At 42.6% G+C, this 26993-nt stretch overlaps 1 protein-coding gene across 6 annotated transcripts in view; it reads left to right on the forward strand.

Annotated features, from left to right (window-relative positions):
* The window catches only part of MAMLD1 (mastermind like domain containing 1), a 129488-nt gene that overhangs the window by 46229 nt on the left and 56266 nt on the right, over positions 1-26993 (forward strand). The window contains exon 2 of one of the 6 annotated variants that reach the window (XM_056491826.1): positions 399-1915. The exons of 4 other annotated variants lie outside the window; for them this stretch is intronic. The gene's annotated coding sequence lies outside the window, so the exon portion shown is untranslated. Of the gene's footprint in view, positions 1-398; positions 1916-7358; positions 7468-26993 lie in introns of all 6 variants that reach the window. One more of the 6 variants, XM_056491827.1, reaches the window with a different exon arrangement.

Here is a 26993-nt window from a genome sequence, read left to right on the forward strand (position 1 = left end):
GGAGGGGGTCCCTGGTCTCTAAAATGGTGGTGAAGAAGGTGATTTGCGGGGCGGTGCGGTCCCGGCGAGGCAGCAAGTGCGTGGCAGCTGGGGACGCTCCGTGGGTCTCCGTGTCATTGCTTGGCTGTGGAAAGAGGCGGTGGATGCTGTCAGGGACGAGCGGGAGCGGGGACCCGCCGGTGTGCCCGGCGCCGCCAGCCCGCGGGTTCTCGTGTCAGTGCGGCCGGGCCGGCTCAGCCATCGTCCGGGGATTTCCAGCTAAACTTGGATCAGACAGGCAGAGAAGAACAAACCCGTCATCGCCCGGGGACTCCGCCGGGAGGTGTCACGCGTGGAGGGGCTAGCGCTGGTCCCTCTTGTATAATTTTTTAAATAATTCCTGGTATTTATGTTGGCAGCCATGTGCTTGGTTATTTTGGGAACCTGAAGCGCATGTTCGATAAGGCAGGATTGTGAACAAAAGGCTCGTCCGAGCCCCGAAGGAGCCCTGGGTTATTCCTGACGGGCGCGTGGAGCGCGACGCTGAGCCCCGAGCTGCGGGAGCGCGTGTGCGGAAACAGACCCGAGTGCGGGCGCTGCTGCTGGCGCGGCGGCTTCGCCGCTCGTTGCTGGACCGTCCGTGTATTCGGAACAGAACGCGTGAACAAAACGCGTGCTGACTCACGCTTTAAACTGTTTTGGTTTCTTATGCTGTGGTTAAGATTGGGGTTCAGAGCAATGGCAGGGTAAACACGGCGCTCGCTGGCTCGGTACCACGTCCTCCCCACCCAAAGTAGGGGGTGCCCCTCTCCCCGTCAATAGCCGATCCCTCCTCCGACGCCTCTCTCGGCCTGTTGCTCGGCCCGGAGGAGCGCCGGGGCCGGGGGCACCGCGGCTTTTGTTCGTCTTTGGCTGGAGGGGGGTTGTCACCAGGGTGACTCGGAGGGATCCCGGGGAGAACGGCCGTTTCTGGGAAGAAAGCGGGCTTTGATTTCCTTTCACGTTGCCCCTCCTCCGGCCTCCCCCCGGAACAATAAATTAAAAGACCGCTTTTGTTTTCCACGGTGCTCCCGGCGGGGGGGGCGGCGGAGGCCGGGGAGCGGCGGGGGAGGCGCCGCGGAGCCGCGGCCTGGTGCGATCGGGCGGGCAGGTCCCCGGTGCGGCGTGCGGGGGACGCGCGGCCGTCTCGCCTCGTCCCGTCGGAAGCCGATAAACCCCGAGGACCGGCCGGTTGCGAAGAGCCTCCTGGAAGAGCTTTCCTCCGCCGCCTCCTCCTGGGGCAGCGGGGGGCACCTCGCGGTCCCTCCCCCGCCGCGCCAGCGGGGGGATTAACTGCGTCTGGCCCGTTCCGCGGGCCGGGGGCGGAGGCGCCGGGCTGCCACCCCCCCCTCCCCACCGCGCCGTGCGGCCGCCCCGGCTGGGGCGGAGGGCGGGCTGTGGGGAGCTCCGGGAGGGCGGAACGCTCCCCCGGTTATATAACGCGAGTCTTTCCCCTACGTAGCCCCGTAATCCCCGGGTAATGCCTAATGCCGGTGACCCGGGGGCCTATGGGGCAGGAGGTGGCTGCTGCTCCTGGAGCTCCCCCTCTGGGCCGAGCTGTTGGGGAAATAAAGCTGCTGATGTGCAGCATGGACCATATGGTGCCTCCGGGAGGCAGGGCGCCAGAACGGCCTTGAACCTGCCGGTCCCGGCAGCTGAGTGCTGCCCCCCACACCCCGGGATCCCCCGGCGCAGCCGCACCCCCAGAGGGCTACCCGGGACGTGCCCTCCTGTTGGCGGGGAGGAGCTGCGTGCTGGGAGAGAAGCGGCGGCCGAAGGCACAGAAAATTTCCGGGGGGGAACCCTCGCCCGGCGAGAGGAGGGAAGCCCCCGCGCATGGAGGGGGCTCTTCCCTGCGGCCGCGCTCGCCGAGTGCAAGGCAGCGAGAGCAGTTTGAGTGAGTTATACGCGAGCCCCTAAAAAAGCAGCGTTCTAGTGCTGGCACTGCCCATTTTCAGTCCTCTCTCCCTGCCATATGTTTAGAAGGGAGAAAAAAAGTGCACTTTGGGAAGGATGCTCTCAGCTGAAGGAGGAGGTGGGCTGGGGGACGAGGTACAAGGAAATTCCGTGTTAGGAAAGCATTAGCAAGGGGTGACATCTAATGTTTTCCTGCCACTGACGTTGACAGTGACACACATGTGTGGGTTGATATTGGAACGTCACAGAGTTTTTAAACTCAACCAGGAAATAGTGTGTTGCTCAGGGATAGAAAACAAATAGTCTATACTGTATGGCCAGTAACATGCAGTTAACAGCCTTCGAGTGAGTGAAAAGCTGTTCAATGTTCACAATTGAGCAGCTTAAATTTAATTCAGCTTTTTATTTTCAGAGGGGTTTTTTTTCTCTTTTTTACATGTGTTTTTTCAACTCTATTCCTTTTAAGTAATAGTTCAAAATCAAAAAAGCACATATTGACAGGGCTTTGCTTTTGGTCCCTTGTAACTAAGTATTTTGAACTGTAAAGTGTCTTGGATTTTTTTAAAGCTAAAGTAGTTGTTAGAGGTTTTGGAGAGGGATTAGTAATTAAAGGAGGCAGTTATATTTTTTTAATTCTTTTGTATGACTTCCTCTTAACACAGGTAGGAGTGTTTAATAAATACAATTAATTTGGTTTTGTTTTTTACTGACCCTGCTGTAAATGTTACTGTGTTGTAGCATGTAGAGATTTAAAATGGGATTAGGGAGCTATTGTGCTGGAAGGTTTCTGAATATGTGGAAGATTTACTGGAAAGGTTCATGATCCAGGTGACAGGCTGACACTCTTGCCCTGGCTTAAGTGGTCACTAACCTGCCTGGGTGCGACTTTAGGGCAAGAATTGACCTAATAATGGGCTTCATGAGAGAGACAAAAGTTAGGGAGGCAGAAGGAAACACAAGGGCAAGAATAACAGTAAGTAAAATCCCTGAGTCATCCTGTAGGTTAAGTACAGTGCAACTCATTGGTTCCCAGTAATTTAATCAATACAATTTCTATGTTACTTGCTACTCTGATAAAAGTTGCCTTAACATAACTTTTATGAGCATATAGCCATGGGAAAGTGAAGTAAATCTTGTAGAAGCTGTGACAGATGGGTTTACTCAAACTGGGGGATGGAATAATAGAAGGTTGAGCTCCTGAAATAGGGAGAGGGGCAGAATCCCCAGGTTTTCATTGTTCCTTGGTGCTGGCTGCGACAGGGTTTTTCATAATTTAGGCAAAGGTGACTATAAGTTACAATTCATTAGTAATTGGTATGATCTCCAAATAAAAATAGCTTAATCAGTTTAAATGGTGCTGGCACCTCTCCAAGGAGTCCTCCTTATATCTGGCACGTTTGCTGCAAACTTCTTTGAGAAACACTTGATATTGTACACTGCTATATCATCCTCTGTGGGAAGAGCAGTGATGTAACTCACTATAAAGGCTTTCTACCTGATGTTCCAGTTTGACCTGCAATGTTTAAAAAAAATATATACCCAACATTTTGAAGGAAGCAGAAGACACACCAAGACTTTGTGTTGAACTGTTTTATATCAATATTGATTTTTAAGGGGGTTTGTGTTATAAAGAGGGAGCTTTTATCCCCCTGAGCTCTTTGGCAATTATCTTCCTGCCATAAATGTTGATGCGCACATAATGGATGTAACTAAAAAATCTCCTTATCCCAGCAGAAAAGGCTGACTGTTTGTTGGAGCAGAGAGAATGCTGAGAGTGTGAACAGACAAACCCATATGTCGCTGGTGAGAGAGATAAATGATGGACGAACAGGAGTTGGTTACTATGGATCAGCACAATAAACCAATTCCCATCATACACCTCTCTTAATAATATACCAGTCTCAATGCCATTGATGGGTAACCTAGGTAGCACCAGTCAACTGTAAGTTTTTCAACTGTTCTTTTATACATCTCAAAGAACAGTTGGAACATTTCTAATTTTTTCAGATATTGAGTGCTAAAATTACACAGAACTTCCTTTCTTGCCAGTAATTTTGAAGGGGAACTTTAAATCACAGCTGTAAAATGCCAAATGTGCATGATACCACTGTTTGCTTGTAGTAAGTTTTGTGTTGTGCACCCATAAAAGGGGTACCCTTGAAAAAGCAATTGCTGAAAAAATATGTGATGAAACTGATTGAGTATGTAGTACTGTTCTCATTAGTTGTTGTTTCAGAATTGGGCTGGCTTTTGGAAGATACTGGAATATTGTTTTAAGAGAAAATAGAAATAGAAAAATGCTGTTTAATTTTTAAAAACAGCCCTGTAGAAGAGGCAGTGATCAGTACCACAACCACAATTTTAACTTTCTGCAACTCATTTCAAGACTGCCAGCAGCTAAAGGGAAACTTTGCAAAACAGTCTGTGCTTGTATCACTGTCTCCTTCCCTTGTTCTGTATTATCACTGCTAGTGCTTTGCACAGAAAATTGAAGTATTTGTCATTTAGAGGTTTTACTTTACGTCCTTGTCTTTTGGTAGATATTTTTCATTGCAGTTGCTATGGACTAGGCTGTCAGCTCAGTCCACAATGAAAGTATATGTCAGGGTGATAGCATAAGCAGGGTTTGTGGCTCTTAGAAGTCACCCGTTACATTACCAGAGAGCAGTGCAGTCAGAGTGGGCTAACTTGCAAATGCAAACGAGTTGGAAGGAGTACTTATTCCTCTTGGAGCCCTTCTCAGTGATAATATTTTTCATTTTATTAAATAGAGGGAAAAGTATTACAAAGTCATTACTTTCCTTTAATAAGAAAGTACTTATTTTGTGCAGCATTTACTTGCCAAGTTGCAGTAGGTCTTTCAGAGCTTGGTGTGCACCCTGGGTGAACTGCAAGGTGTTTGTTTGTTTGGGTGGTAGGAGAGTAGACCCAGCTTTCTCCTTCCAGGACCCAACCTAACAGTCCTTTTTTATTTTGTAGAGGATGAGGCTCAGATTTTATCCAAGGGGCTCAAGGATCAGGCCCTTCAGTACAGACAGGGAATTGTTGTGTGCTCCCACCCTGCTCACTCTCATCTGGTGGGGGAAGCAAAATGGAAGCAAAGCAGGGGTCAGTGTACTATCTCTGATGGATGAACTGTACCTTGCTCTTTGCTCCTATGGAGAACCTATTGTGCCCAAAGGGAAGAGCAGAGGCAAGAGCTCTGGTTTTTCTTCCTCTGCTCCCTACCCACTAGCCAGCTGGACTGGCTGGAGGACACGTGCTGTGCCTAAGGAGTGTATGGCTGGCGGCTGTATCCTTGGGACCAGTGGAGAGCCAGTGGGGCCCAAGCGTGGGAGATGCAGTAGGACGTAAGACTTTTTATGGCCTTTTAGTCAGAGCACTGCCTCATTGCTACAATGAGCCATTGATAAGCACTGACCTGATTAAAGGGCTGCTGCTCATGGGAGGCTGGGGTGCACCCTGGGCCTCTGGCAGGGGCTGCCAGGCTGCCCAGAGCTCCTCTTTGGTGGCCAGACTGAGGAGGGGGAGACCAGAATTTACTGGAGTGTCTTGTCCAGAGGAAGGTATTATATGGTGACTTGTTGAGATCCACAGTGCTTTTCTTTGAAGGGATTTGGCAGTTTTATTGATAAAGGAGTGTTATGTAAGTACCCCATCAGGCATGTCCCAATTTGTTAATAATTGATGATCTGGGTGGTACAGAAATGTTGGTGGTGTTAAAGCGCTTCCACACGATCTGCAGTCTCTGCAGACCCCCTACTTGACTTTTACTTTAATTGTAATACAGGCATTCTCCTTTTTTTTTTTTCCATTTGGTTTTGGGGTTTTTAAAATTTATTTGGTGATCCCACTGTGGGTGCCTGTCATGTCCCCCCCTATTTGGTCAGTGACAACTGGATACTCAGCCGGTTGCAAACAGGATTGAGGTTCCCTCTGCAGGGCCGGGTGTTACCTGTGGGAGTGTGTCACCCCCCATCAGGCAATCTCTTGAGTGGCAGCAGCTTTAGCCCAGGGAGAAGCCCGTTCTTTGCGCCTTCCACTTTTGGAGGGAAGGTATCAATCTGATGGGAATGGAGGCAGTGGTGCCTCTGCAATTCCTGCACCAGGATTTGCCAGCACGGGAGCCAGGATGCGTCTTGCACAAAACAGAACAGATGCCCTTCAGTTACCCCCCTGTTCATAACAGGCTATGTTGGCATGGATTTAAAACCTGGCTACTTTCATGTGCCACAGCTAGAGAGATTGGAAAAAACGTTTACCTCTGCTGACACACACAAAAGAAATACTTACTGGGTATCAACATCATCATGATCTGGCTGCCTCTTTCTTCTAGCATGGTTTTTTTTTTTTTCTGTGTGTGTTTTTCTTTATAATTAAGTACCTCAAAACTCTGAGCAGATTTGATATTTACACCTACCCCAGACCTACCTATTCACTGTTTTCAGAGTAACCCAGCACGTTTACTCAGTTGAGGGCAATGAAACCCATTACCTACATTAAAATCCAAAGCAGCAAGGTAACTTTCTAGTTATGTTGTGAAATATAATGCCATTGTTTACTTTTATTAATGTCTCAGGTGGATTACATGGTGGTTAGAAGCCTGTTCTGCTGGGCAAAAGACTGTCTGTAATTTCAAGTGGTTGATCCTGATGAGGCAGTTCAAGCTGCTAAAGCAACAATCCCTTGGAGCTCTATAAGATCTGCCTGGTAGTATTGGCTGCTCCAGGACTTAGTCTGATTTCTCAGCATTCCGTCCCTTCGGTTGGATCACAGAAGTGAGGGACTTGCCAATCTTCCCTGTTCTTTGTGCCTAATTCTGAAAGACCAGCAGGCTTTATGCTCTGTTTTCTGAAGAGGGCCGGCTTTACTGAGATGCCTGTCAATCAGGGATTAATTTAACCTCTAATTACTACATTTTCTTCACAGTTTGCTGCACATGAGCATGTTGTAACAAAAGCACAAAGAAGTATGTAATTTTATTTAGCCACTACTCTGAAATTAATTTAGGGGGTACAGAGTCAGATCTAACACACTTGGTGTTAAAATAATTGTGCTGGCATTAGAATTAAAGTACATAATCTTGTTGTTTCTAATGATACAACAGTACTAGTGTAAATAGTGTTGTTAACTTGTTAGTTACAGTGAGAGTAATGGAAGTGATATCTACTTGCACAGAAACACTCAGATAAGTATCTCAGCAAAATTTCCCCCAAATAATTCAGGGTTTCCTCAAAATAGTGGCATGGTTTCTAATTGATTCCCATCTGACATTTTGGTTTAGGATTACATATCTAAGTCTAATTTGTTGTTTTTGTCTCAAAAGGTCTGCCAAATTGCAGTAAACAAACATTTATGATGGCTTGGGCTTCTTCCAGCCTGGATAATGATTTTTGATTTTTGATTTTTTTTTCAACATGCAGCATCATGGGAACAGTACAAAAGGCCGTATGTCCTCTTGTCCCTGCTCACAGTGACATCAGCAGTGCCACAGTTCACGTTTAGAGCAGCCTGCTGTCTTGAAGAAAGAGAGTGAGTCTGCTCCTGTTACAAAACATGAGATGACTTTCTTCTTTTCCAGTTCTGTAATATTTACAACAAAGGTGTCAGTTGTTTTTTGGTTTATTTTCTTTTAGAAAGGTTAGGCTTGAGAAATGCAGACTATCTTCAGTTTAGGTAAATGTAGCTAAAATGTAGCTAAAAGTCGTTGTTATTGCATCAGAAGTGTGCAGTAGTGGTCTTGTCATTCAGCACCGTGTTCATCAACTCTGAGACAGGCTTGTTAAAATTACTTTGAAAATGTAATTTCTGATGTCAGGTTGGGCCTGAAAAATCATTGGTTATGTACTGATAGTTTATTTCTAATGGAAACAGAAGATTGGTTGTACTGTGCATTTGGGTTACAAAGCATGGGCCCAACTCAGTAATTCTCCTTCAGTAAAAACTGTAAGTGCATTTGATGGGAAACTTTTCCTAAAGATTCCCCAAGGTCAGGTAGGACACAGTTACAGAGTCACATCTTGTATTTCCTTTCTCCAAAGGAGAATTAATGTGGCATCATTATCCAGGCTTATGGCAACAGTGACACAGGATGCCAAAAAGACTAATGGGAGGAAAGTGATGATTGATTCTCTTTACAGCCGTAGATCAGATTATATCTCTGAATTCTTTCTCCAATTCGCTCAATTCCCAAACTGTAACCAGTTACTGTAATTATTTACTCTAATTACTTCCAATTTACAAGTAAATCGAACATAAATTAAGATGAACTGATGTGAGGGACAGGGTGGTTCAGTGAGCTGACAGTCAGGTTTGGAGACACTCTCGCTGGTCAGAAGTTCCACAGGATGGTTTGGTAGCTCTGTGGAGCAAGTGGGATTTTTTGTGAATATCCGTTTTCATATAACAAGCCAAATCTGAGTAATACTTATTCTAATTTCAAACTTTATTTTTTTTTCAAAGTGTTTTTGAACCCTTTAAAACCAGCCTGAATATATATATGTATGTATTGCTGGAGGAAATTTTTGGAGTAAATTGTTTCTAGGTTCTTACTTGTCCATTGTAAAATGGGAATGATGGTACTTTACCTTCACACTAAGTATCCTTAACTAGTTAAATAGTTCATAAATCGTCAGTGCTTGTTACCAGCTGAGGTTTTTAGGGTCCTTTCAAATAGTTGGAAATTATATTCAAGACAAGTATATGCTACTGGAAACCCCCCTGACTGTGAACAACAGTTTTATTTCTTTGCTTTAGCTGTAATGCCAACTAAGGTGGATTTTTTTTGTTTGTTTTTCCCCTCAATATGACATTATAGCATCTTTCTTTTTTGCTGAAACTTCAGAATTTCATGTAGAGGTAAAGAAAATATTTAAAGACAAAAATGGCATCTACCCTCTGGCATGTATTTTGATGTTTCATTCTCTGTCATGAGTCTTCATAGGTTTAAGTTTTCAGCAATGGCAAAAAAATCGATATTTTACAAAGAACTTTGTAACAGTTCCAAGCACACCAGTAGCTTTGTGCCCATGCATTACTATGTAACATTTAGTATGTCAACATTTGAATTAGTTTAAGAATAATAATTATCACTTCTTTCATGTTGTTATACTGAGTATAATTTCACTTTGCTTGGAATAGTTACTTAAAATCCTACTAGGATTTTCACAAGTCCAAGTTTATGTAAGTAAGTAATTTCTGAATGTATTTGATACTTCAGTGACCCAGTAAATCTTGCTGATGGTCGGGTACTTTCAAGGACTTCACTTTTTCTGTTACCTTAACTTACTTATTTTCGTAATTAATTGTGTTGATTTGAATAAACTCACACAGAGAAAAACTCAAGTTTACACAATATTCTAATTGAAATACAGGTAAAAGGTTTTGATCTCTGACTTTCAAATGGTGACTCATTAAAAAGAAATTTTTGTTCCTCCCTTTTGAAAGGATTACTCACTACCAAGCAGTAAATATCTAGTTTTGATACGACTGCATTGAAATGCCTGATATTGTTGGTATATTAAGTCCAAAGCCTGTAAGACTGTTCGTTCACAGGCTTCATAGGTTTTTTTGTTTGTTTTTCTCAATTAAAGAAACCCATTGGGGAATTTTCTTCAAGCTTTACCCCATCAATTTGATTACAGACTTTGTTTGGATTTTAATAACAGAGGACCCTGTCCATTCTTTAGGCAGTGGGTCATTCAAATTATTTTTTAAAACGCATGACCAAGCAAGCACTAATTTCTTTCTAATTTTGCATTGGGTAACATTAGACAAGGACATTGGAATTTGTCTAAATCAAAAAAATTTTCTTTGTCTTCCACATCAAGGGATGTGTGCTAAGCATTTTCTAATATTACATTGTATTAAGCTGAAAATAGATTGTACTGGAGAAAGACAGACAAAATTCAGCCCAAGGCATGCCCTTTTTCTCCATTTCCATATTAATCTTGACTCTCTGAGCCACTTCTTTTGTCTTCCTGTTCTTACCTATTCTACACATTTGATGGAAGGGCACAAAGGCATGTTTGAATCTTCCATCTCATCTCCTTTTCTTAGGTATGGATTAGTTGGTTTGAATTTACATACCTTTGGAAAGATGTTTTCTTGGTTGCAGCAACACTTGTGTTTGACTTGAAGCAGAATGAAAGTTCATTTGAGCTTTTCAATACTTATGAGACGTGTATCGTGGTCCCTGATCCCGGGAGGTAGATCAGACTTAATTTCAAGTGAAAATCCTGTGTCTTCAAATAACTTCCCATGTCAGTTAAAGTTCAATATTCTTGAATTCCAGAGAAGTAGATGAGTCAAATCTGAAGTTTAGGGCAAGCGCGAAGGATGTAAGAGAAAATGTAGATATTTCTTCTGACTCCACTCTCCCCTCCTCTTTGGGGCTCCCACAGTCTGTCTGCTGTAACAAAGTGATTTGATTACTTTGTAGTGTTAAGCTAAAAGAATGAATTTGAGAGCCTTGGGAATGGGGAACCAATCCAACAGTCAAAACCAAACAAGTTAATAAACGTGAAGCATTTCTGCTTAGTGCTGCTGTAGAAATGCTAGGTGCAGAAATGCTTGGGACAGCAATGGCGATGGCCCAGTCAATTAGTGCAAGTACATCCCCTGTACAGAGCACCATTAACTGCATGCTGGCGTCTGAGCTCCTGTTTTGAAGGAGAAGGTGTGTGTGTTCTGCTGTTCTATGAAGATGATGAATGTCTCAGGATGCACTGTTTATTGCTCACCACCTCACCTCCCATTCTCTCTATGTACCTAGAAAAGGTTGACTTAGGCAATCTGAATTGCCCTTTCTTTAAAATCACTTTGGCCTTATACACATTGTCTACAAATTTCTACTTTCCCCATGTCAGTTCTTTTCTCCCCCAGCCCAGTATCCCACAAACTAGCCAGAAATAGAGCATTTAACTAACTGTCCACAGAGGTGGTGTGAAATCCAAATGACACCCTCAGACTGGTTTCTGATGCCTGCATGCCAGGCTAGGTACAGTCCACAGACATTTGGAAGACACTGTACATAGTTATACTGTGAACTACAGCAACAGTGTCCAGAGTTGTTGAGTAAGAAAATTCGTACTGTTTGTCTGTATGGAACTGATTGTGGAAATGGGTACTTCTGCAGATAAAACCTGGATTACTTACAAAGAACCTTATGCTAGCCTGTAGCTTTAATTTTATCATATCTAAGAATGGCTGTAATGGCAAACGAGCCAGGAAATGTCCAATTATGGCTGCCCACAAGATCTCCCTGTGGAGCATCTACGTGTATGTTATTTCTTGGTATTCAGTGGCCAGCTAGTCCAGCAAGCATCTATTTGTTGGTGTTCATGTCTGGAAAAGAAACAGGTACAAGAATGGCAGAAAATATGCCATTGAGTTCTTTGCCATCTGCTCCTCAAACTGTAGCAAAGCAAACTGTTAAACTTTGCATGGAGCTCAGGGCCTGATTAACTTAAATTACCATCCTGTGGTACATGTTTGCAATACCAAGGGGATTAGGTGGCATGTATTTTCAAGAAATACATGTTCATTATTCAGAAGGGTTATGCAATAACATCCAGTGGTCATTTCCTTTTGGAGCATAGCTGTGTCGGTAGTATAGCTTGTTTGTGCATTCATCCTGCTGGATCCTGGCGAGGAGACAGACCAGCACTGCCAGCACTAGCAGAACTGCTCTGCAGCACTGGCTGGCCTGGCTGTATGGGCTGGTGCTGCTGCAGCCACACGTGGAGAACCAGAGACCTTGGGGTGTAGAGGTGAAGAGGTCCAAAGTACAAGGAGGCAATGGTAGGGGGGAGAGAGAGCTGGGATGGGCTGGGACCAAAGGGAGGGCAAAGCCAAGGAGACAGGAGAGCTAAGGAAACTGGGCAGGTATCTGAGAGATGATGGAAGTGCAGCAGGTCCAGAACTGCCTCAGTAAGGCTTGAATCTCATGCCTGGTCCACAAGGTCCAGCATCTCCTACGACTTCCATTCAAGCAGTAAGTGCGTCCTGTGTGCAAAGTTGTTCTGTGCTCCTTGGACACTGACATCCAGGCACTGCTTATCTTTATTTCCGTTGTCCGTTTTAAGTTTGCAGCCCTTGTTTTCCCTTGTACTCTTCCTTTCATGCTTTTGTTGTGGTTGCTCTGCTCCTGGGATCTCACTTGGAGTCACCTCTCCAGAGGCAGGCAGAGCAGTGGCAGGGAGCAGCACAGTGTCAAGGCTGTGCACTCCCCGTGATCACAGGCATGGCTTGCTTGGGTTTTGTTTCGTCAGAAAGATTTTTCTTTGGGTGAGCACAGTGGTGGGGCAGCCCAGGTATCACACAGCTGGCTGAAGCACACAGCTAATACTGGGGTAAAAGTCAGCCCTGCTGTCCTTATTCTGTGAATTCGCTGGTTCAGGCAGAAACAGGACAGCTTTCACCTGGCCAACCTGCAGTTCACTGCTGGCAGGACAGCAATGGCTGCATGAGCTGAGTTTGAGCTGCAGAAGTTGCTTAAGACATTAAGTAAATAATCTGCTACCTGACCCACATGAACAGCAGAAGTGCCTGGAGCAGTGTTGCCAGCCTGCCTCAAGCTGGCTTTCCCTGGGCCAGCCTTCCCCAGGACAGCCTTAGGGGTATGTCTGCATGAGACCAGTGCACCTTGCTGTGCATCAGGAAGCTAATTCAGATCATCTGAGCTGCTAATTAAACATCTTTCCAAATCTCCTTCAACAGCAATTTGGAATCTTAAGGTAGCCTTGGATTCTGTGAACCAGAGATGGTAATGTTCTCTTTTACAGCTGGTTCTGAAAGCATTATGGCTTCCCTGAAGTAAGGAGGTGTAATTCAGTATTTATAAAGGCAGACAGGAAAGTAAAAGAGTGTTTGGTTCTCTGTGAGAGTTTTTTCAAATGTAGAAAGAATGAGTCACTCGACATTTCATTACTGAATAGGAGCTGATTTACAAGTGCGTATGCCCTGAATGTCGATGGATGAACTCCAATAGTTTTCTCCATGACCATGCTGTAAATGGACTTCAGCCAGTTTGATGTAATTCATTCTGTGGCACTGTGCTGTCTTTTGAAATGGAAGTATCATCCTTCTTATGATCTTCGAATGCTAGAAGGCCAATTAACATGGGAATTCCTGATTAGCTTTGATTCAGCTCTACTACTCCAAGAAAGCACAGTTCCTGAATTGCACAAAGAAAGCCTCGTCAAGCATGGACCCAAATCAGTATACTGAAGATCCTGTTGGTGGGTGTGGTGACTAAGATTAATATTTACTTGATGTCTTTCATCTTCCAAGTACTTTACACAGAGTAAGCATTTAATCTTCACAAAAGGTAAATTAGTTAGGTGAACTAAGTTTTACTCCCTTGGCTAAATAAAGGCAGGGAAACAGAAGCAAAGAGATTAAAGTAGTTTGGTCATGGTTACAAAGAGGGCCAGCACTGAAACTGTGTAATTCCAGGTTTCTATTTCTGAGTCCAGACTAATGTCTCTTCTTGGTAAGATGAAGCAGCAGGACAGACTTTGGAGTAAGAACATCATAAGAACTCAGTGAGGCATCACTTAGGCTGGTGTCCTGCCAGCCTTTTCTCCTCCCTTACAGAGGCATTCCCACAGGTTGCCGCTTGAGTTGCAAAACGTTGTGGATCTTTCCTTATGCTGATATAATGGCTCAGTTTAGTCATTGGTCTGGTTGGACCACTGAGAAATGAGTGCGTGTTGAGATTTCTGGAATAAAAGAATCTCTGTTAAAGTGATATGATGAGATGCATTTACAATTTTAATCAAGTCATGGCTTACTCCATTAGAAAGTGCTTAAATTACATTGTTGAATTTTAAGTATGCAAGTGGTCTCATTAATCTGGAAAAATTATCTGTTTACCTTTGGTTTGGATAGGACTACTCGCAGAGCTCTGAATAAACTGAAGTTAATTGCCAAATCAGGGCTCTGGTTTGCAGCAAAGCTCATGTCATGAACTGGCAGGGAGCCTGTTGAGGGCCCAAAGGTAGTAGCCAAAATAGGAATAGCCATTCCTATTAAGATGAGTCAGTGGACAAAGCTTAACATTTGAGAAAGTTCTTGTCTGAGAAGGCATCTGATCTTCTGAAACCTCGGTAGATGCATGCAAGTTGGGTGCATCCTCAGTCTGGTTGTGCAGCTGGTTGACTGTAATGGAAACCCTCACCTGGGAGGCTCCCCTGGGAGCCTCCATCCTTCTGTGTGGGGAAAAGCAATTGCCTTTTAGTTCCTCCAGTCTTACCTTAAAGAAGAAAAAGAAGATGCCCTTGCCTGAAACCAAAATCCACTCAGAGATGGTGGCCATAGAAGCCACATAATTTTGTCTAGATTTGACTGTAAATCAAGCCTCCTGTTTCACGTGGAATAATGATTTTAATGCTGCAGTAGGAGTAACTGGATGAGAGAAGAGAGGCAGGAGAGAAAAGCAGTGCAGCCCTTGTAAGGCCATGGTTCAAAATGCTTAATTAGTTGTTTCAAACCAGTGGCTCTTCTCCTTTGAGGCAGGAATGATGTATCAGCAAAAGTTGACCAAATTGATGTAGCAAATAAATTCTATGGTAATCCATTTATTTAAACTTTGGTACTTAAATTTATAAGCTCTTCTCAAGTGTGCCTGTGCTACCGTTCATTAGTCCTTATTCTTTCATGCTCTTGCTGCGAGGTTTAGCAAAATGGCCCGGACGTGCCACTTGAAACTGCCTCCAAATGTAATTCAAGCAGGTCTGCAGTAATAGTGCTAAAAGAAGAGCTATTTAGCAGCATTATTAATGGGCAAAGAGTTCAGGCAGGATTATGAAAAAGTAAATTTTTACTAAGAGTGGAGGAGCTAGAAGAATGGACTGATTGCCTTGAGTCCCCTGGACCCTCAAGCAATCAATTTCCCTTTCTAGTATTCAGTTACTTGCTAATTGTATTGATTTTTATCCAATATGTGTACAAATCAATTTTATATTTTAGTGCTATTAAAAGCTTCCTTCCTTCCTTGCAGGCTGCTCTGATCATTCTCATTGTCTTCCTTTGTTTTAATGCTTTTATCCTAATGCATATTTGCCTTCGGACATGCATGTTTTTCTTTAGGATATTGAACTAGGTTGAGATTTTACCTCGATGCTTAGGGATGGAGCAAATAGGTGTCAATCAGTCCAAACCTCTGTGAAGTCAGTGGAACTGTCTGCTTAAGGAAACGTTGCGGGAAAGGGATGTGCGGTGTCATAAAATGGGTGGGTGCAAGTGACCACACAATGTGACCCCTTGAAGAACAGGAAGCATGGCTGCCACTGGATGGGGATTGTGCTACAGAAAGCTTGTAATGAAAAAAAGAGGGGATAAATGCTGAATATGATGCACTCTTACTGAGTAAAGAGAGAAATGAAGTCGGAGTGAGAAAAATGTAACTCCTGGTTTATTAGGATGACCCCCATTGCTGCTGCAAATCAAGACATTTAGGTACTTCAAGTGAAGGGGATGCTGGAGACCTCTCTGAGCAGAGTGAATGTATTGAGCTCTGAACAAAAAAAAAAAGCATTCTCCATTTGTGTTTGTTTATGCCCATGGTGATTCAAATTGTTCCTGTCAAAGGTACCTATTTTCTGAGACAGGACATGCTTCTGTTCTCCATTTAATGTGATCCACATGGTTTGGGTTTGGGGAGAATCTCTGGCTGTGTATGAGCCTGAGAAATAGACTGGCATAATTTAAATGTTTGGTGTGTATACAGCACTGCCAGAGATGGTGGGGAAATTTTGAACTTTTAATGGTGTGAGCAGTAGTCACAAGAACAAGGAGGGTTAGCACTCTGCTTTTCCACTTGCCTCTGACTTAATATTAAAACTAGAGTTTGTGGTGGTATGTTTTCCTCTCTTATGCCCAGACACTTAAAATACTTTTATACCTTTTCCTCAGGAAGAAAGAGCTGCATTAGCAAGTGTTTGGGTTATACATGTGGTAAAAATACACCTTACATTGACTCATCTGAAGCAGTGGTACATAGAGCATTTGATATTTTTCATGGATCACTTTTGTCTTTTTGATTATATTCTCCTCCCTGGTTCCACTGATGTTTCTTCATCTCACAGCAAACCTATCCAGGAAAAACCAGGAGAAGTCGCAGCTTTCTCAGCCTCTCCTCCTTCCCAGTCATGCCTCCCAAAGGCAGGGGTGCTGTGGTATGGGAAGACAGACCCAAGCCCCGCCTCATCCAATGGCAAAAAAGGACTAGGGTGCTGGTTCCCCAGGAGCCCCCAGACAACAGCCCAGTGGGGTGCAAGCATCCTTTGTGCCCCATCACACAGTTTTGCTGCATTTCCCAGCTGCCACAGTGACTTTTCTTGCCACTTTGGGGTTCTTGGTATTTTCAGATCCAGTGCAGGCACTGCAACCACCATCACCAGTACCATGTTTTAGAAGCTGGTTAGGAGAAACCACTTTTCGTGTCCTTGGATCTCTGTACACAGTGAGTTCCCTTGCTGCACGCCAAGCTTGAGTGTGGGGACAGATCCTGTGTGAATGCACAGGCCCCTGCCTGAGGAGCTGGCAGCTCCACACCCCAAAAAGCCAGGCAGGTCTGTGTGGGACCAGAGCTGCTGTGGTGCCGCTGCCTTGCACCGCCTGGCCAAGTGGGGGCACGTTTTTGTCATTAGGTTTATACATCACCTCTTGTAGGAGAAATCACAGCCTGGATAGACCATGTGAGGGGTCATTATAACACAGAGAAGATAAATGTACCCGTTCTGCTGGAGGCTGTCCTCAGGCTGTTTGTTATGTGTCTCCAGCACTGTCACTACATCACACACTTCCTCGATCTCTGTATTACCGTACAAGCCTGTCTAATGGGATCCTCTGTTGCTGATTCCAGCTTACCCTGACCTACTTCTTTCTTGTGTCCCAGCAAGCTGTCAGGAGCTATCAGAGCACTGGGAGCTGAAATAAACACTCACTGAGGGGAAAAGCAAGGCTGTATCTAGTGAATTTAATTAGCTTTGTTTAAGCTTGCTTGTTTGCTTTGTAAATCACGTCATTTTTAGTCAAATTTAAGGGATAAAAAAATCTGTCATTAAAATCAAATGATGCACAACCTTATTAAAAGTCAAGGGTTTTAGAAGTTCTGTACAAAAAGTAATCTAGTTTGTAACACGTTTGCAGCGCTCTGAATGTTTTAGGGAGAAGAGAGACGAAACTGAGATTCTTTTTGGTTTTGGTATCTTTCTTCACACTGGAAAGAGATTGGGGCTTTTTGAATCATTATCTTTACCTTTTCCTGAATATGTATTAAAAAAAAAATTGCTTTGGTCTTTCTATCAACATTGCAAGCTCACTGCATAAAATTTTAAAACCCAAATAAAGATTCTTACTGTTCCCTTCTTCCCTATGACCTAAGCATCCGTATATTATGCATAGTTTGAATCCTTGCTGTTGTGCGAGGTCATGGTTTAAATCCTGGCTTCCCTTTGCACGTCTGTTGCATTTTTGAGTGTTGGAACAGAAGGCATTGTAATTTTGACTCTGCCAGACAAATGAAGCACTGACTCGGCAAGTCATCACTGGGTTGAATTTGAAAGTGCTTAGAGTGTTTTTATCAGACAATACATTTGTCTTTCAGGTGCTTTACTGTATTTCAGTGTGGCACATATTTCTTCTAACAACTGATGCTCTTGCTCTTGTCAGTGTAGAGTCTAATCCTCTTGCTGTTGAAAATGATAAAAGCCCTATGAATTCCTAATATGTCTTATCAAAATCTGGCTCAAGTATAAAATGTCTGACCCCAACTTCTAATTATTCTTCAGCAGAAATATATTTCTTCCTTGTACCATGCATGCATATTGATAGAGCCTCCTGAGCACATGGCTTATAGAGATACCCTCATCCTTGTGTTGAGCTGCACCATGAACAGAAAAGGATTAAAGGACTACTGAGAAATAAATGGATATGCATGAACTTGCAGTGTGAGAAACAGTAAAATATGGGATAAAACTACCACCTGAGAGTATGGGAGGAATCAAAATCTGTTTCACAGAGGTGCAGAACTTCTTTGAGTCTTTTTGAAGAGGATGTAAGATTGGCTAACCTGTGAATACGGCACTGAGAATTACTCGTGGTAATAATTTCATTGAGGAATATAATAAGCAGCCTGATTGCTCAATGACTTCTGAGTAACTCACTAACTTAAGGATCACTGTGAGGTTTCAGGGAAGGAAGAGAGAAATGTTCTTTTCTCAGTGGGAGTTTTGGAGGTCCCTTGTCCCTACTGGACCATATGGTGCTGGAAGCTCTCTGCTGTGCCAGGAGTGGAAGTTGTATGAAAGTCTTGCAAAAAAATACAAAGAGGGACACTTCAGTGGCTTGATAAAATTGAATTGAAACAAGAATAGCCAGATGAGGGGGTAAGCGAGCACCAAGTGGTTGAAGTCAAGTGACCAAGTTTGTGGTCATTCAGCAGTAGGGAATGAGGCATGGAAAGCTGAGACATCGCAGTTCAATTTCAATATCTTCATTTACTCCAGTGAACAAAGAGCAGAAAATTTGAGGTATTATAACTTCAGAAACTTTGCTTGCAATCTGCAGCTTTTCCGGATCCTGTATATGTCCTTTGTGGATTAAGGTCTTAAGTATTTTTGGCATCTGTAGCTGAGCTGTGTAGAGTGGGAGGAATACAAGTACTGCTCTTGGGTCATTGCTCCAGAGAAAGTGGCTGAGGTGCATATTGTGGACCATGGAAGCAGACATGTTTTATAATCTCATCTAGTGTGAATAGCAAGAAAAATGTATAGTCTTGATACCCTATCAAGAGGTGAGTGGTGGAGCAGGGAGGTATGAGGGGGCTAAAGCTAAATGCTCATTTGGATCCATTAGCTGCTGAGTGCTGGTCACTGCAGCTGAAAACCAGGTGTGAGGAGAAGGAGACCTCGGCGCTGTGCGAAAGTGGGAATTCAGTGTGTTTAGCAACAAACGTGATTAATAGTTGCATGCCTGTCATCTCTGTGACAGCACTCTTGTCCTTCCATTCATCTCCACAGCTGTGGGACAAAGGGAGCGGGAGAGGGACTCTGCTCAGGGTAGTGGGGACGTGTGCTCTTGGTGGAAATCAGGAGCTGAGAAAGGGACCTGTCCTGGCACCTCCCTCTGCACATAGAATACTGCCCAGCGTGTTCTGGGCACCAGTAATCTGATTAATAAACATTTCATTCTAAGCTCCTCCTATTTGGCTGTGGTTCTGTTCAATGATGCTTTGCTTAGAGGACATGAAAAGGTACAAATGTTCATAAAACTCAAGTCATTTAACTTAAATCAACCTCCTCCTACCCACTATTGACAGATCAAAAGAACCAAAGAGGCATGTTTAATTACACATGCACCTAGTTTACAGTTAGTCTGCAGACTTTTTTTTTTACTTTTTATTTTTTTCTCCCAACACCACAAGGAAAAATTTGGTCCTGCAAGAGGTCTTACTGAATGTAAGAGGAGCAGGGCTGCAGTGGTTTTTTTCTTTTCCTTTTTAAATATAACTGGAATATCTTCTAGGTCAAATGATTCAATCTGATGCTGTAATGTGACATGGTTTAACAATCCTTCTACACCCCTTCTGCTTGTAATAAGTGACAAAAATATGGCTTCTTGCTTGATAAATGGGTTAACAGTATTCACAAGGCAGGTAATAGAAATCCATATTAATAGGTGGAAATTGGCTCTTGATGCCAGGCAGGAGAGTCTAATGAAACTATTATTATTTGAGCTTCCAGCTCCTTTGGAAGCTGAAAGGTAAATGCCCGTATTATGTTCTTATTACCTATTTATCACACCATATAGCTAAGTGGATATTTATTAAATTACATTCATATTTAATGCCTGTTTGTATACTTTTCACTCAGTGTGTTTTCAAAGGAAATTCTCTGATAGTATTTCAGAAACACACAGCTATTTTCCCATTCTCTTTTTATAGAGTAAAACCATTGTTGCTAACTGTCAATATACAGTTGGCTTGGAAATTAAATTGTTTCCTGCTAAGCTGTAAGAACCAGCTAATCCTGCTCTAATTAATTTAGGAAATAAATATTTAAAAATCTGAAAAACACATGGTATACCCAAGATCCCAAGAGCTGGGCTTACCTATTTTCAGCTTTAATTTAGCATTAAATTGCTTCATCAGGGATTTTATATATGACCTTCTGTATGTTTGTGATTCTTCTGAGAATATTTAAAATAGTACTGAATACCATCAAAGATAGAAATTAGAAGCCTGTTTATTAATACACCTACTTATCATGCTTCTCCAGTTTTACATTCTTTTTTTTTTCTTCTTAAGCAACACTTTCAATTAAGTCCATCTAGATTAAAAGGAAAGAAAAAGAAAAGGAAGAAAACTAAAAGAACAAAAAACTAAAGCAAAAAACCCAGCACAGCTCAAATATTCCCACATAGCTTTGACCTGGAGAGTTCTGGTATCTCAAGGCTTTTTTTGTACACCCTGAGAGGCAAAAAAAAAGGACATGGGCTTGCATTTTCTTCCACCATATTATTTCCACCATTATTTTGTCCCTCTTGTCAGAGCCCTGTGAGTATGCAGCACTGTGGCATGATAGTCATAGTGAGTCAGCTGAGGACCAGGGCTGATAGCCAAGGGCTCCTGGTTTTCTGTATACCTTGTCCAGCAGAGTCACACCACTTCCTTCCTGACCCAGCATCCTGCACTCACAGACCATGCAAGAGAGATCCCCAGCTGGAAATCTGTGCCAGTTTATTTAAGCAATCCCAAACAGGACATTTGACTCCCACCCTTACACTGAGAAATAGCTGTAATGTGTAGAAATCTGAGGGATGTATTCTTTTCCTTCACCAAGTTTATTTGCAGATGCCTCAGAAATACCTGGGGATTGGTGCAGGCAGCTCCTGTGCTCACACAGAGCTTCAGCAGCTGTCACAGGCACCCTGACCAGCATGAAACAGGTATGAAACTACCCATGAAATCCGGCTGGGGGATCAGCCTGTGAGATCTGGACTTAGATATTAAAAGAAGGCCAAGTTTTTACAGGTTTTTTTATTTAAAGGCTTTGATAGCTCTTGTCTGCTTGAAGTTTAATTTTGGTGGAATATTGTATTGATCCATCAATGCAATCTGTTAAATACTGCTATTTGAACCACTCTGGCTCGTTTATATTAAGCATAAATAAATAACCCAGAGCTGCTGCATACATTGCAGCTCTCTGCAGTGCCAGCAATAATGCAAACACTCACTTCTGCAACAAGCAGGTTAATCATTTTCTCACTTTCACTAAAATTTTATGCCACTGCCCTTTAAAGACTTTATCTTTGTCATTAGTGGGTTGTAACAATGCCCAGTGAACCTACTTTCAAATTACAGATACTGAAAAAGAAATCTATATAAAATAATATCTTGTTATGCTTCATTTAGTAGTGATTTACATTATTAATATTAGAAAAATTCAGAAAGCAGTTGTAATCTTGCTACCATTTTTTTTTTAGTTGTGTGGAGAGAAACAATAAATCAGACTTCTGGAATATGTGAAGCGTATGAGCAAGTAGCAGTTCCAGCAAATTTTATCAGGTTTATTGGGTTTTGAAACTTTAGGCATCTTGGATCAGCAAATATAATTAATGTTTTAAGAGCCATTGCAAGCTCTTCCTTAGATTTTGTATATATATAAATATAGAGAGAGTAAGAAGTTTATATATATGAGTGTATGTATATGTAGAGACATAGAGAAATTCCATCTCTGTTGAGCATTTTAGTAGTCATGGAAATAAGATCTTCAAACTTTCAGTTTTATTAATCTTAAGTCCTTTTTCAGTACTTTTTAGTCCTTCGGTACTAAAGCAGCTCTGCTTTACTTTTGTGTTCAGAATGACAAAGACTCTCTGGGCTAATTAGTTTTATTTCTGCTGATATCTGATAGTTTTCATTCTTTTGGCTTCTCAAATCTTGATTAATGCTTTGGTGTATTTGCTGTAAGCACTGCAGGGAATGGTTGTTCTCTCTTCTGCACCCCATATTGCATACTGCAGCACTTGACTGGTTCCCTGTCTTGTAACACCTTTAAAATATGGCTCTGTTTGAATCAAGGTTTCATAAATCATAGTGATAGAAAAGTTGCATTCAATACTTTTTCATGTAAGATGTACAACAGAATTGATAGCATGGGAACTCATCTGAGAGACACCCGTAACACCCGTAACCTATTTTCTGACCTGCCTTAATTTCTCTTCTTATTCCAGGCATCTGTAACTGCCTGTGGTAATTTTTTATTTAATGATGTTCTTTAAGATGAAATTTTGCCAATTGGTGTTTGGGCAAGTTTTTAATAAGATTTTTTATTTTCTTGATTTGTTATCTTACTCTCCAACAGTTTGAGCATATTGGAGTTATTTTGAATTTGGATTCTGTCCTTGGAAGTCAACACAAAGTGCTTAGCATGAGGCAAAGATCTTGTATATCGTACAGTAACATGAAAGCAGCTTGTGGCACTGGAAACAACAGCAAAACCACTTACAGGTTTAATATGTTTGGATAGGAAATGCCCAAGAAAATGTATTTCCAAGTCCCATGTTGTTTGTTAAGTCACATGGGCACACAGCCGAGAGCCTGAGGAAAAGTTCAGGAATGACAGAGAGCAAGGGAGGAACTCCTTGGTGGAGCATTTCTGTGGAGGTAGTTTGTAGGCTGTTTATTGATTGCTCGGGTCATTGGTGAAAGGTCAACAGCTCTGCTGTGTTGGCAGATAAAGACAGAGGAATGGCATGTTGAGGTCACATTGGAAAGGAATTCAGTCACATTAAAGAAAGAACATTTTAAATCTTTATTTACTCAAAAAGGGTTGTGAGGTATTGAGCTTGCACATTTATGAACCTTCGGTGTCCGATTAAGAAACCTTATTCTCGCTTTCCCTGGGAGTTTCCCCTTCACTTTACAATCTGCTTTTAGAGTTGAACCATTTTTAGCTCATTGCTTAATTCCTTGCTGCTGGTTTTGTGTCTGGCAAAGATTAGAAGCGTATTTCCTTGGGCAAAGAAACACTGGTAATTTTTTCTGAACAACCAAATTTTGAAGTGATTATGCCCTGTGGTTAATTTATTTTTTCCCCTTTTTTCCTCAGAGTGCCTGTAGAGTCCTGAATCCTGTTTGTGTTTATTTCTATTGTGTTTTTCTTCTACCCTGTATGAAGATAACTATTGGATGGCAGGGCTGAGATTTAATACATCTGAAAGGTGAACTGTTCAGGGCAGAATTTAAATCAGGAGGACTCAGGTCGTGTCTAAACAAGGTAGTGACACAGTTTATCAACTGGTGTGTGCTGAGATTTAGGCATGATGCCTTAAGTTTTAACTTCTATATTTTTCAGATTCTCTGCTGCCTGGTATGTAACTCTGAAACTTCATATTAGGTGTTAGTAAGTTCTCTTCACAGGGTAGTTTAGACAAAACAATCCCTTCCCCGCTTGAATCAAAGACAACCGTTACCAAAAAAGCATAAATAACAGCAAAGTGAAGGGGCCAAGCCATGAGGTTGAGACTTCATGACCTGGAGCTGTAATTGGACATTTAACCCCACTATGTAAATGGACCAAAACTTATAAAAGTGTAAAAACTCGTGATTGGGATCCATCTTGAATCCATCCTGGGTGTAGCCCTGGCCAGGCTCTTGTACTGCCCAAGGTAAAGGCCTTTAAATAAATACCTATTTTATTGTTTTAACTGTCTAGTCTCTGTTCCAGATCAGCCTCTTAAGGCATCAGGCAGGCATGTTGAGATTTATTTACCTTCATTAGGAGCCAATTTAAATGAAAGCTAATAGGCCACCATTATTGCACTTCAGAAAAAAGGTTCTTATACAAACACTTAAGTTCATGGTTTTAACTAATCCAATGCAGATTTTTTTTGCAGTAAGCACTAAGTAGATGGGGAGCTGTTTTCCAGATTTGGGGACCAAAACACCCGTCAATAAGCATGTTATTTTCTCTAATGCAAAGTCCTGTCACCAAATTCCTCTTAATCCCTGGAAGTGGTACAGTGAAGTACAGTCAGACACAAAGTGGGTGGCAAAGAGCACGTTTGTTTCTTTAGTCAGGTTGGGCATAAGGGCAGTAAGTGAATAGGATTTGCCTGTGTAGAAGATATGAGAAGAGGTTTGTATGTTGGAAACAGGGTTGCTGTGACTTAGTCTGGGCTTCTAAACTCAAAAATTACAGTTGAAAAATAAAAAAATCCATGTCTCTTTCTTCAGTGACTCAAAGCTCCTGATCAGGGAGATTTATGATCAGGGTAGATTTTTTAATATTTTATTATTATAACTAATAAATCCTGCCTTTTAGATTTTGCAGGACTGCTCAGGTAGTTTGCTTCCTCCCTACCAACCTTGATTCTAAGCACTATGTAAAGTACACTTATGCTTTTGATGAAGGCACTCAGAACTGCTCAACAGAAGATGCTAAGGAGCATGTCCAAGCACTGGGCCTGTCCCAGCATCCTTGTGCACCCTCTGCATCATCACTACTAACCAGGGCTTCTCCTGCTCAGCTTTACAGGTTTATATGCTCAGTGCTGCCATTTCTGTACCTCACAAAGAACACAGTAAAAAATAAACATCTCACCTGTGTTTTGCAATCGCCTCATCTCTGCTGTTCCTAGCAGCTCAGATGTGGGTGGAAGGTGACTGCAATGCTCCAACTGCCCATGGAGCAGGGGCCACCACCTGATGTGCCCTGCTCTGGCACTGTCCTAAGAGGATAGAGCAACAGAGAAGCTGCTTATGGCTGTTGGTGTAAAACATCTGTAGTGGAGGCTGCATTTTGGGAGAAATTTTGATAAAATGTAAAAGAAAGCTTTTCAGAGGCTAAGCCAAATGTGATGCCAAACAGAGGATTTTTAACCTTATTGATGTGTGGCAATACTATAATTCCTCATAGGTTTTCTGAATACTAGAGAAGAGTTATGTTAGACCAGTAATGACTGTAATTTAAAAAAAAAAAAAGACAATAACAACAAAGTAAAAATTAATAAACCGAATTTTTATTTAATTTATTTAGAAAAAAAGGAGTCTTGAAGGTGAAATGAATACACTGCTACTTGCCTGTAGTTGCTGAATCACATCCTGCTCCATCCAGAAGTAACTACATGTTGGCATCTAAATGACTGTTGAGTCACCTTTACAATATGAACTGGTGCTTTACATTCATACACCAGAAAAGTGTCTCTGTTTAATAGTGAAAAAAAAAAATCTCCAGACTGTTTTTTGCAAGAGAATGTCCCAGAGGAAAAATCTCTGTATGGGGTTAAGATTTCTATTGAAAACAGACAGACAAAAGCTTGCAAGGGACCTGCCCCATGTAGCTGCTGGGAGAAGGTGCAGAGGTGCAAATACCCAGCTAAAGCTCCCTTCTTTTTCTAAATGCATGGTCCCAAAACCTGAAACAGAGCCTGGGGAGCAGACTCCTACAGCTACTGGCAGAGCAATGGGCCAGCACTGTGCCCAGAACACCGGGACCATGTTTTCTGTGTGTGTGCCCTTTGATCACAGAGAAACAGCCCTTTGTCTGAACAACTCCTTTCTCCTTTTCTTTTCTTTCTGAAGTTTTCAGTTGGTGCCTGGGAAGTGGGGAGGGGAGAGGGGTAGGCAGCCTGAAAAAATTAAGCAGCTCATGAAAAGAAAGCTGCTGAATTGGCAGATTGTTTTATCTGGATGAGTTTTGTGTTCCTGACTCTGTGTTGCAAGGGAAGGTAAAGTACAAACAGTATTCTGGCTCACACACTACTACTTCAGGCAGGAGATCACTCTTTCTCCTTGTCCTGCTGCTGCTCAAAAGCTCTGAGTGCGTGTTATCCTTTTCCTCCCTCCCCCTGAAGGTGTCTGCTGCTGATGGCATTTCTGTTTAGTAAGGACCGTGTTTACACTGTAAGAAGTGTGAAGGATTTCCACGTTTCAAGGATTCTGCAGCTTTGTGTACCCCCACAAAGTGGTAATTCCTATGGTCGCTGACTCCAAAAGGGTCCTGTGTTCCCAGCCTCAATTGCTTAACAGTCTGGAAAGAAACCTGGAAAGCTGAGATTAAAACATCTAAGTGAGCTTTAGGAGGAAATGTGGAAGCCCAGGCTTTACCCTTCATTGGCTGAATCTTCTTCTGCTTCTCTCTTCTTCCATCAGAAAACTTTAGGAACAGCTGTCTCTCTGGTCACCTGATAGTTGCTTTGGTTGCCCATTTGGTTGCCCACAGTAATCCCAAGCTCTAACAAGAGATGTGGTGATAGTCTTTGAAATGGAGAGGTGATGGCCTCCATATTATTAAAGGTCATCAGGCATGTGGTACAAGCTGAAGAGCTTTTTTGCAAGCAAAAGAACAAAAAGTGTGTATAAATTTTAAAGGAAGAAAAAAAGAGGAAAAAAATTATGATAAATTTAGTGCTTCAGATTCAGTATTGGCAGGGAGGGACAGGAGGTGGGATGTGTGTGTCCAGATTAAATAAGTCCTGTTGATTCAGGGCTCTTGAAAAGAAAATTCCTCTTCTAATGCAACTGGTTAGGTTTTTTTCTCATTCTGAACTGTGTCAGTGAGACACTAAAACTCTTGTCATGGCGGCGGGGGGGGGGGGGGGGAGGAAGGAATGGTGCTGCTGGCCTCTTCTATGCTGAAACTGTAATTTAAGAATAAGGGGGGGTTTTAGGGCTGCTGGAAGTTTTCTGGTGTTTCATCTGAGAATAAAGTACTAATGCATCCCCCCACAAAAAGGTAGGAAGCCAGTGAGGAGGACTCTTCTCAAACACAATGGCTCTGTCTTGCTCTGTTATGCCACAAAGGAGTGGCTTGCTTAATCTCTGAAATTAATAGAGCAGAGAGGAAACGGCTCTTAAAGAGATGTGTGTCTGCTTCCTTCCTGTGTGGAGCATGGGGAGCCTGGACTGCTGAGGCAATGTCATTTCACATAACTAGAGGGCTCTTCTTATAAAGGACAATTACAGTAAGGCTGGAAATTCCTAGCAAGCTGGAATTTTTGACTTTTCAGGGTTTTTTTTTCTCTGCTAGGGTGGTGGGGATTTTTGT

The sequence above is a fragment of the Oenanthe melanoleuca genome, chromosome 4A (assembly GCF_029582105.1).
Source record: "Oenanthe melanoleuca isolate GR-GAL-2019-014 chromosome 4A, OMel1.0, whole genome shotgun sequence".
Lineage (NCBI taxonomy): Eukaryota > Metazoa > Chordata > Aves > Passeriformes > Muscicapidae > Oenanthe > Oenanthe melanoleuca.